The sequence below is a fragment of the Pogona vitticeps genome, chromosome 1 (assembly GCF_051106095.1).
Source record: "Pogona vitticeps strain Pit_001003342236 chromosome 1, PviZW2.1, whole genome shotgun sequence".
NCBI lineage: Eukaryota > Metazoa > Chordata > Lepidosauria > Squamata > Agamidae > Pogona > Pogona vitticeps.
In genome coordinates this window covers 7,138,464-7,148,360 of record NC_135783.1, presented here as the reverse complement: position 1 = coordinate 7,148,360, position 9,897 = coordinate 7,138,464, and the positions used below count along the sequence as shown (strand labels likewise).

At 42.8% G+C, this 9,897-nt stretch overlaps 1 long non-coding RNA gene across 1 annotated transcript; it reads left to right on the top strand.

Annotated features, from left to right (window-relative positions):
* The first annotated feature begins 2,779 nt into the window (after positions 1–2,779).
* On the top strand, positions 2,780–8,726 carry LOC144584862 (uncharacterized). The gene is made up of 2 exons (XR_013539333.1): positions 2,780–5,615; positions 8,246–8,726. It is a non-coding gene; the product is annotated as an uncharacterized LOC144584862 (long non-coding RNA).
* The last annotated feature ends 1,171 nt before the right edge of the window (positions 8,727–9,897 follow it).

Genomic DNA, 9,897 nt, shown 5'->3' with positions numbered 1-9,897 from the left:
GATCCAAGCCGCGGGGGGAGAGTGGGGGGTCTGGATGCCTTTCAGGCATCCCGGGCTTGGATCCCACCCCCTGCCGGTTACCCAAACCATGGGTAACTGGCGGCGGGTGGGATCCAAGCCCGGGATGCCTGAAAGGCATCTGGATCCCACCACCCTCCCCCCGCGGCTCGGATCCAAGCTGTGGGGGGAGGGTTGGAAGCATAGCCGGACTTCAGCCGGCTAAGAGGCCGGCGATCAGGCAGGAGGAGGTGGGAAGCTTCCCCCACCTCCTCCCGAGCGAACGCCGGGTTTTCAGCCGGCTGACAGGCCGGCGATCGGGCAGGAGGAGGTGGGAAGCTTCCCCCACCTCCTCCCGAGCGAACGCCGGGTTTTCAGCCGGCTGACAGGCCGGCGATCGGGCAGGAGGAGGTGGGAAGCTTCCCCCACCTCCTCCCGAGCGAACGCCGGGTTTTCAGCCGGCTGACAGGCCGGCGATCGGGCAGGAGGAGGTGGGAAGCTTCCCCACCTCCTCCCGAGCGAGCGCCGGGTTTTCAGCCGGCTGACAGGCTGGCGTTCGCTCGGGAGGAGGTGGGAAGCACCCCCACCTCCTCCCGAGCGAACGCCGGGTTTTCAGCCAGCTGACAGGCCGGCGATCGGGCAGGAGGAGGTGGGAAGATTCCCCCACCTCCTCCCGAGCGAACGCCGGGTTTTCAGCCAGCTGACAGGCCGGCGATCGGGCAGGAGGAGGTGGGAAGATTCCCCCACCTCCTTCCGAGCGAACGTCCGCTTGCTCAGCCAGCAAATGGTGCCTATGGGGAAAACATCGCAAAGCGATTTTTCCCCATAGGCAACATCAGTATGCGATCGCAAAAGCGATCGCAAAAAAGCCATCGTTACGTGGATTCCTCGTTATACGAGGCACCACTGTATTTATTTTTTTTAGGTATGGGGTAGTTCCTAGGAGTCAGATTCAGATACACCTGATCAAATGCAGCTTAGTTATTGGGCAGCCAGGTCTATGACTGATTCTTCATGGAGACAGAACCTGGGTCCTGGCCCCTGTTAGAATAGGGGGAGGAAACAGAGAGGCATGCTCTGGCATCCCAGGGTACTCTGTGTTCCTCCCCCTCCGATGTTGTGATTGTCCACTGTGCTGGAAATGACTAGGCCGGACGGGCAGATGAGTCTTCAATACTGAATATTCTGGGGATCTACAAACTTTGTAGTCTAGGCCACTGGTTCTTAACCTTGGGTTACTCAGGAGTTTTGGACTGCAACTCCCGGAAGCCTTCACCATGAACTGTGCTGGCTGGGGTTTCTGGGAGTTGCAGTTCAAAAACATCTGAGTAACAAAGGTTAAGAACCACTGGTCTAGGCATCCTGTGTCTTAAATTGTGCACACAATGTCTAGTGGGTGGACTGAGACCCTTATTGTAATAATCGCATCTGGCAGGATGCTAAGAGGGAAGCTGGTAGGGCTGTCTCACTGGTTCAGGTTCAGGAGCGGGCCACCCGGACACTGGGTTGATCAGGCCAGAGGTGTACAGAGGCGATTTGGTCCATTTATCTGAATGGTGATACAAAATTACTTTTCATCTTTCTCCTTTTTCACATTCTCTTTTAAGATATATCAAATGCTTCAAATTATCTTTACTGCATTATGGGCCAGTACAGAGCTGCTCATTCATTCATTCATTCATTCATTCATTCATTCATTCATTCATTCATTCATTAAAAGCCTTGCGTCAACATTATTTCCTACCTGAATAGCGCTTTAGCAATATTCTCACAATATCATAAGGTCATTTGTTCCTTCCCTCCCTGGAGAGACAGAGAGATGCAAAGGGAATAAGTGAAGAAATGTTCAATGGACAGGGAATGAAACTTATTCCATTTTGGTTCTTTATTCTCAAAAGATGAACAAGCTTTTCATTGTAACCATGAAAATATATAATCAGCACCTCTCTATATGTTAATATGAAAATGTCACAGCTCCTCACAGAGTTGCAGACAGACAGTCAAGGCTGCCATTGAGCAGTTTATGGGATGGACTCTCCGACTGTCTGGGACATTTAGTTTTATGATCTCATCTTTATTGTGAGGCAATATCTCTATTAATGTACAGTGGTGCCCCACATAGCGATGATAATCCATTCTGGATAAATCATCGCTATCCAGAATCGTCGCTATACGGAACAGAAAACCCCATAGGAATGCATTAAATCCCGTTTAATGCATTCCTATGGGGGATAAACTCACCGCTATGCGGTAAGCAAGGAAACCGTGCGAAAACGCTGCGGGTAGCCATTTTTTCTTCCGCCGGCCATTTAGGAACCGCCAATCAGCTGTTGGGGAAACATCGCAATGCGAAAATCGGTAAGCGAGATGCTTAATGATCATCGCAATGCGATGTTTTGCCATATAAAACATCACAATGCGATCGTAAAAACACCACTGTATCTTTATTCTTTTATCCCATTGAGATGAATTGATCTGGACAGCAATCCCATTTCATCTCCATTCTGCAGAATTTCTGTGCTTTTCATAAACCAAACCCTGTACAGTGGTACCTCGACTTACGAACTTAATCCATATTGGAACGGCGTTTGTACATCAAAAGTACATAAGTCAAGGAAAACTATTCCATAGGAATACATTGAAAACCATTTAATCTGTACATGCTGTTTTTCGTTCATATGTCAAGTTGCTGTTCATAGGTAGAGGCATTAGTGCCCATAGAAACTAATGCACAGCCAGTTAATCCGTACTCTACCACTAGGGGGACTATTTTTAATTTTTTTTCTTCTTTTGACCTGAGATGAACTTAGTTCAACAAAGGGCAGGAAAGGTGTTTTTTTCCCAGGTTTTTTATTGGTTCGTAAGTCAAGGCTCTGTTCGCAAGTTGGAGCAACTTTTTGCGAATGGAGCCGTTCGTAACTCGAATCGTTCGCAAGCGGAGACATTCGTAAGTTGAGGTACCACTGTATTTCAAAAGACAAGTTTGCATGCCCAGTAGTAAATTTCCTTTCTAACAGGTACCCTAAAAAGTCGGTCCAGCTAGAGGAACCGAACCAGAATTTTTATTTTAATGGGATTATTTATTTATTTATTTATTTATTCATTCATTCATTCATTCATTCATTCATTCATTCATTCATTCATTCATTCATTCATTCATTCAATTTATACCCCGCCCCTCTAGACCATGTTTACTCGGGGCGGCTTACAACATAAAATAGGACAATATAAAATATAAATAATCATAAAATACAATTAATATATTAGTTAATGCAATTAGATTAAAATTAGCAGAATGGAATGAGATGAGAGAAAGAAAATAAAAAACTTAGCTGACTAAGGCCTGCGTAAATAGCCAAGTTTTTAATTGCTTTTTAGACATTTCTTGAGCAATTCCAGAGGGACCTGCATGATGAAGATGTTGGTTTGGGGGGGGGCATGGGGCATAGCTAGCTAGCCCCATGACTGTGGTGGGTAGTGCAGAAAGACCAAGTTCCAGACCAAATTTCGGTGAACTTGCAAACTTCTCTTTGACTGCATCACTCTGGGGTTTCTGATGGGGTGGCAATAATCAGGATAGTTGGAGCTGCAATTAAAGAAATGATTCCAATCCAGTGAACCCTGGAAATTATCAAGCTCCGATGAGGTGCTTTGTTTCTTCTCTCTAGAACACCACGACCTGTTGAGCAGCAAAGAACCAATGATTTCTGCCAGCAAATGGACTGAATCGGGAATAGGAAGGAACTCGGTTGAATAGAAAATAAATCACTGAGACTAATAAATAGGTGCACTCCTAGATTTGGAGTGGACACCAGAATTGCACAGCGGCCTGTTTGTTTTCTCCGTCTCCTGCTTGAGATCCCAACCAAGCTTAAGACATGCAGTCTGGCAGCATCTTCATTGCTGTATTTTTATTAATGATCTTGGCTTCCCCAGGTAAGGCATACATATATTCCTTGAGAAAAGTGGAATCTATTAATCATTTTCATAAGTGGAAATCCCTCTTGTTTTCCATGGGCTGATCTTCAGTTTCTGTAATTATGGAACACAGATCACCAGAGAACATGATGCGCTCTCGTGGTGTTGCTCTGGTGCTCTGTGTTTGCTAACAGGATTTTGGTGAATAGCATTCTAGCTTTGGACAAGAACTGGTGGTTATCTTGGATAGCAAGATACCATGTAGGTGAAATCCAGCCTGGAAAGTGAATTTTCTGTCTCTCATAAATGAGACTGAGGATGTAGAAAAATCAAATTCCACAAAATCTCTACTTTGGCACATAGGTTTGTATTACATGAAATACAGATTATTTCTTGTAAAGATATTCTCTAAACAGAGACAGATGAATGCAAAGCAGAGTATATTAACAGGGGATTTATTGCTGCACAGAAATTAAATGGATGTAGAGGAATCTATCAAGTTTTAACAGTGCTACACATGATTTGATTATATATTTCTGTAAGTTTTACAACTACATTGTCAGGACATGGGTATTATAACCCTTATAGAGTTAATAAGAGTATTATATTTAAGATGTTGATAAAGAAAACTCTCCATATAGTAGTGAATATCATTGCTTGTTGGCTGAAATCCTGTTGTTGTAACTTACATTGTGTCAGATTGATGTTCCCATGAGCAGGAGCAAGGTTTAGAAAATAAACATTTCTGACTACTGCCCTATGGCTCCAGGCTCCTGCATAGTCCCTTTCATTGTGGGAGAGTTGTGGGAGCTATGATAGAGGAGAAAGAAGTCTTTAATTACTGAAATTCACGACTGCCAGAATACCTTTCATAGAGGCAGCGATCTTGATACAGTGGACCCTCTACTTAAGGAATTAATCTGTATCGGAATGGTGGCTGCAAGTTGAAAAGTCTGTAGGTCGAATCTCCATTGACCTACAAGGCATTGAAAACCGATTAATCCCATAACCAGCGGTTTTTATTCTCTTTTTGTTCCATTTTGGGTTTTTTCTGGTCTGTAGGTCGATTCTCCGGCTGTAAGTCGAATCTAAATTTTGCAGCCAGAGAAGTCTGTAACTCGAAAAGTCTGTAGGTCGAGCCGTCTGTAAGTCGAGGGTCCACTGTAGTTAAAAACTTCCTGCTCCCATCCCCTGGCTCCCACAACTTCCTGATGATGACAGGGATAACACGAGAGTTTGGGGATTTTAAGGAGAGAGGCAGAAATATTTAATTTCTGAAAAGTCATGACTACTATTGATATAATCAGCCTTACATGAAGTAGGTTACAGCACTAGGATCTGAGCTGTTCAATGATTAATGGTATTTCATCTGATGTAAGCAATGGGCCAACATGAAATAATGCATCAAAATGAAACAATACGTTAATTGAAATCTTTGCACTACCTAAGGCATGCCGGCCTGTAAATATTTGCTAAATGACATGTTAATTGAAAGGAGATTTAAGGAACACACAACAAATGAGCCAGCAAGAAGGAACAACTTCATTAATTCCTTGACTTTATCTAGAGGATGCGTACATCGGGATAGACGCGACAAATTCTGAAATGTGCAATAGCATGAAGGGCACCTGTACAACGAATCCTCAGTGCAATCGTCAATTTCTAGGAAAATGTGCGGAAGGAATCTGGTGTTGCTTACAGTAAGATGTTATCCTTTTCTCACCTCTCTGAAATGCAAACCAAGAATGTCTTCCTGTTTCCATAACTCCATTCCCCATGTTTGCAGGTGTCCAGCCACTGATGTCCAACATTTCAAAAGTTTGAAGTATTTCCATGGCTCAATAGTTGTTCAATGAATGCAAATCAGCCACAGTTAACCCCTTTTGTCATTATCGTCACCTTCATGATGATCAGCCGTGAAGTCAATTCTGGCTGGCTCTACTCACAGCAGGCACTGAGGGGAATGGCGCTCTCGGCTTCTGGCTCCTCAGTCAGCTCTCTGAGCCATGAAGCCCTCTAGTTAAGGCTCACTATATTCCCAGATATTCAGCAGTCTTTGGCCTGAAGAACAATAAAGACATACAATGGTGCCCCACTTAACGATTGCCCTGCTTTACAACAAATGCGCTTTCCGACAATGTTTTTGCGATCACAATTGCGATTGGAAAACGATGGTCTAAATGGGGGAATTTTGCTTAGCGACGATCGGTTCCCTGCTTCGGGATCCAAATTTCGCTTTACGACAATCAAAAACAGCTGATCGTTGGCTGCCGGGTGCTTAAAATGGCTCCCTGCTGTGCTTAGGGATGGATTCCTCACTATACAGGCACCGAAAATGGCTGCCGTATGGAGGGTGAGTTTTTAGCCCATTGGAATGCACTGAATGGTTTTCAATTCGTTTCAATGGGTTTTTTACATTTTGCTTTACGACATTTTCGCTTAACAGCTATTTTCCTGGAACGGACTGTTATCGTTAAGCGAAGCACCACTGTATAGCTGCCGATTCCAGGAATCCAAATCCTAAACACTCGGGGGAAATGGGCAGGAAAATGAAAGCACGAAAATTCGGATGGGAGAAACAGCAGGAACCATGTAAAATTCTCCCACTGGGGCAAATTAAGGACCTCAGTTTCCCTTTTGTGTTCCGATTAACCTTTTCCTGAATGTCTCAGTAGACATTTTGTGCAGGAATGACAATCATGATGATGATGATTTTGCAAGAGAGCCCTTTTCTTTTCGACGGTTTCCAGGAAAGTATTCTTTTTTCCCTTTATTTTCCTGGCTGGCCAGTATTTGTTCTGAAAATGAAAGACAGTCCAGAGTTGACCTCAGGGCCAAACAAAATCTTATAGAATTTCAAACTGGGTGGGGAATAAGGGCAGGTGCTGCTGTTTATACAAGAAAGGGATTCTCTATAATTTTTTATGGGGGAGATTGACCATCTCCCTCTTCCTTACAGTATTTTGAGGAACTAGTATGGACACAGGCCACGTCACAGAGACTTCACCAGCCAAGAAGGCTGCAAAGGTTCATGAGAAGAGGTGCATAGATGAGGGAACTGCACTCTCTGCAAACCAGCTTTAATGTCTATAATCAGTAAACATTGTGTCGTCCGAAAGACCATAGCCTTGTCCCACAACAAGACAAAGTATTTTTTAAATTTTTAATTATTTTTAAAACATACCTACAAACAAACAAACAAACAAAAACCTATAAGACAAAACAAAAAAATATATAAGACAGACACAACAAATGGATGGGGAGGTATTTTCCATACATACTTATGCATTACAGTGGTGCCTGGCTTTACGATTGCCCTGCATTACAACGAAACTGCATTACGACGATTGTTTTGCGATCGCAATTGCAAGAGCAAAATGATGGCCTGAATAGGGATTTTTCGCTTTGCGATGATCGCTTCCCTGCTTTGGGAACCGATTCTTCACAAAATGACGATTTTCCTCCAGCTGATAGGTGGTTTCAAATTGGCCACTGGGTAAATAAAATGGCTCCCCGCTGTTTTCTGGCATGTATTCCTTGCTGCACAGGCACAGAAAATGGCTGCCCTATGGAGGATCTTCGCTGAACAGTGAGTTTCCAGCCCATTGGAACGTATTGAAGGGGTTTCAATGTGTTTCAGTGGGCTTTTTATTTTCTCATGACAACGTTTTCATTCTATAGCAATTTTGCTGGAACGAATTACCGTCATAATGCGAGGCACCACTGTATATACTTCTGACTACGGTAGATCTTATACCCTATTTCCATACTACCTCATGTTACATACAGTACTCATATTATATTTTGTTACTCTATTTCAAAATATCTCAATTAGTATCTAACATTCTAAATTTGTAATAATTTATAAATCCTTTTACCTGCATTACCATCTATCCAATACTCATCATAAACCTTCCCAATTCTATATATAAGATTGCTTGTCCACCAATAAGATCTAAGCCAGGATGATACATTACTCAAAAATCTCCATTTTTTTTGCAAACAAAAAGATATTATAGATCTGATCTTATCTATAAAAACACTCTATTAATCCACACATATTTGATCTCTATGTATGTGCCTTAGAAACAAAAGCATCTAATGTTGTTATTCATCTTCAACATTTCTAAAAATAATAATTACATATATAATTGCCTACCTTTGAGATTCCTACCTGGCCATAATTGCTTATAGTATATTCCTCAAAAACAAGAGAAAGTCTTGTGTTATTTATAGACAGCTCACTTCCCTGTTAAATCTCTTGATGTACATTAGGGAAAAAAACACAAGGAAAACTCTTGGAGTAAAAAAAATATATGTCTTTCTGCAGATGACTTGGAAAAGGAAGGAAAGAGACATATTTCAGTTCAGCAACAACAGTAGCTTCAACACCAAGAATGTGGATTTTCTGTCACTTGGGAATCATATAATGAGATGGAGATCTTATTTCACAGATATTTTATGAAAAACAAGGAAAACTGGAACACTGTCTCAATAAATAATGGAATAATTATTGGTTTCGTTGTGACTCTTTTGCTGTGGTAGAATTGGCTTTATCTCGTATACTAAGTTGTGCATACTTTATGAGCTGTCAAGTTGATTCTGAAGATCAAAACACAATTCTTAAAAAAATCCGGCCCGTTCTGCTCAGTACTCAGGCATGCTCATTCATACTGCTTTTGCCTACAGCATGCGCTCACATGCACGCACTAAAACACCAGCGACGTGGGCATGTCTTTGAGTCTGAGTCCCAAGTAAGAGTTTGAGTCTTTGGTAACAAGTCTCAAGTCTTTCTGAGTCCAGAGTCCCAAGTCCCACAGACAAGTTCCTATTAAAAATTACAGTGGACCCTCGACTTACAGACAGCTCGACTTACAAACTTTTCGAGTTACAAATTTCTCTGCCTGCAAAATTTAGGTTAGACTTGCAGCCGGAGACTTGACCTACAGACCGGAAAAAAACCAAAATGGAACAAAAACGGAAACAAAAACAGCCGGTTACAGATTAATTGGTTTTCAATGCATTGTAGGTCAATAGAGACTCGACCTACAGACTTTTCGATCTCCAGCCACCGTTCCAATATGGATTAATTCCGTACGTAGAGGGTCCGCTGTAACTTTTTTTCCCCAGATAAAAAAAGGAGGAGGTGAGTGGATTCCAAGTCTGAAGTAGGAAATAAAGAATAAACCATAAGAAAAAGAAATGTTTTAAAAAGACATGTCCAGCATCTTGTTGCTAGTCCTGACTCGTCCTGAAGATCAGAACCATCGCATTGACTGGATGTAGCAAAAGCAAAGAGTACTGCATATATACCACTTCATCACACTTGACAAAGTCTTTTGGTGGTTTACAATGTCATCGTGCAGGCTACACATTGACCCCACATACCAGCGGAGTACTCCGTTGATCAGCCTCAAAAGGACGGAAGGCTGAATCACCACAGAGCCGACTACCTGAATCTACTGGGATTGCATGCAAGTCATGAACAGAGTTTTGACTATAGTTGTTGTTTAGTAGTGTCCAACTCTTCATGACCCCATGGACCAGAGCACGCCAGGCCCTCCTGTCTTCCACTCCTTCCCCGGGTTGGGTCAAATTCATGTTGGTCGCTTCGATGACACTGTCCAGCCATCTCATCCTCGGTCATCCCCTTCGCCTCTTGCCTTCACACATTCCCAACATCAGGGTCTTTTCCAGGGAGTCTTCTCTTCTCATGAGAGGGCCAAAGTATCGGATTTGACTCTAGTACTGCAGTGCAACCACAGTATTATGAAGCTCCAGTAAATCCGGACTCTACAACATCATGGCTGATGGTGGTTCATGGCTCCACAATCCACCAAACATCTAAAACCTTTTTAAAAAATGAACCATGAACCAGTTAGTGTTTCTAAAAGTTTATACAGTGGTGCCTCGCTTAACAGGTGCCCCGTTTAATGATGAATCCGCATAGCGATGAAGATTTTGTGATTGCAAAAGTGATCG